Source organism: Lipotes vexillifer, unplaced genomic scaffold (genome assembly GCF_000442215.2).
Source record: "Lipotes vexillifer unplaced genomic scaffold, Lipotes_vexillifer_v1.1 scaffold586, whole genome shotgun sequence".
Taxonomy (NCBI): Eukaryota; Metazoa; Chordata; class Mammalia; order Artiodactyla; family Lipotidae; genus Lipotes; species Lipotes vexillifer.
Window position 1 is genome coordinate 1,322,966 of NW_006781860.1, and position 2,060 is coordinate 1,325,025.

Consider the following 2,060-nt stretch of genomic DNA (forward strand, 5'->3'; position numbering starts at 1 on the left):
TGGGCATCATAATTATTATCGTAGATGTGCTGAGTAATGGCGACTTTAAACAACACAAGACAGATTAAGACATCTGCTGCACAAATTTCTACCTTGGTCATACTGGGTGGGAGTCACGAGATTTCAGGCCCTAGGCATGAGTGTGGGCTGGGTTTTGGCAAGCAGGGAAGCCTTTGGTGTGGCCAGTATGTTGGGTAGGACGTGCTTTGGGGCTCACTGAGACACCCAGAAAGCTAAGCTGTGCTCTTGATGTCTCAGTGATTCTTGTCAATGAGTCAGGACCACTTCATCGCACACATGGAAATTTCTTGGGTTTTCCCAGAAGTACCTTTATTCCTAAATCAGACAACTGTCACCATTGGGATTTCTTTACTTTCTTAGGAACACAGGATTTGAAAGCCATCTGAGTGTTGTGGGTGACAGAGCTTAGATGGGTACAACGGTGTTCAGGCCACAGGCTCTGTTTTTAAAAAATGTAATAAAGAAATAAATGAATAAGGCCCTGATGTGTAGGACTCTCCAGTTTCTGTGATATATATACTCCCACTGTAGCCTATTTCAAGCTACCAACAGTTTAAAAACTGGCTCACAAAATTCCTGAACACATAGCAATCCGGGACCCTGAGCCAATGTGAGCTGGCACCATCACCCACTAGATGGCTGTGAGCATCTGTTGCTACCACTCTGGGAGGCTGTGGTGTGTCTGTGCCTACGGTCCACTCCAGGACTGATGTCAGCAGATCTTGCACCATTGTTCTGGATTTTTTTTTTTTTGCTCATGTTGTCTTGAAACGAGGCATGTTGAGAAATATACTACTTTTTCCAAACTTAGAGTGAACCATCTTGTACAATGATTATGAGATGGACCCACTGAAATGTAGGTGTCCAACTTCATATGAAGTGAAAGTTTAGTTCAGAACCATTCTGAAAAGCTTATTTGGTACACAAATGAGCTGGATTAGCAAAAACCCACTTTTTTCCAGCCTTTTGCTCATCCTCCCAAGGGGGAAAGAGAAATTGAAAATGCCAAGTATGTTTCTGTATTATCGCTTCTTCTGCCCCCAGAACACCGGAGCCGGAGCGATCGCCGGGAGCAGAGAGCTGCTGCACCCCTTTCCGTAGTAGCTCCTCCACTGCCCGCCTACCCCCCAGCTCACAGCCAGAGAAGACGAGAACTTAAGGACCGGCACTTCTTAACGGTGAGCTTGATGGCCAGGCGGCAGCCCTGTACCTGCTCAGTGGGAAGCATGAGTGGGTCTTGGGCGTCAGTTTCACTCCTCCTACTGAAGGAGACTGGGCTGCCTGAAAGAGCTAATCATGGGCATTTGAAAACTGAATTTTTCCCCTTTCATTCCTGAAAGGAATGCCTCTTTTTGGGGGAACAGAGTGGGGATACAGATTTTTTTTTTAATTCAATTGGCTGCACAATGCAGTAAAGCAATAATAGTTAAGGACTCTAAAATCAGGGAAATTAGAAATATTGGATTAGCAGATACACACCACTATATATAAAAAAGATAAACAACCAGGATTTATTGCGTAGCACAGGGAACTCTTTTCAATATTTTGTAATAACCTATAATGGAAAAGAATCTGAAGAAAAAAAAATATATGAAACTGAATCACTGTGCTGTATAACCGAAACTAACATAATATTGTAAATCAACCATCCTTCAATAAAAAATAAATAAAATAAAATCAGGGGAAAAATTGCTTCAAATCCTAATTCTTCTGCATACAAGCTGAAAGATTTAGGGCAGGTTATTTACCTTCCTTGCCCTCAGTTCCCTCATCTGTAATATGGGGATATTAATAGTAACTAGCTTATAGGGTTTGAGGCTTAAATGAAATAAGGCATGGAAAGAACTTAGCACGATGCCTGACATAGAGTAAGACCTCAGTAAATGTTAACTGCTGCAACCACTACTATTATTACTAGTCAGGCGATCGTGTGGCTGACTAGGTAGGGTGAACTGAGAAAGAACTTACATGATGTGAAAGATTACCATTTGAAGATGAATCATCTCGTAATTTCATGCTTCCCCCATTCTATAAGGGAG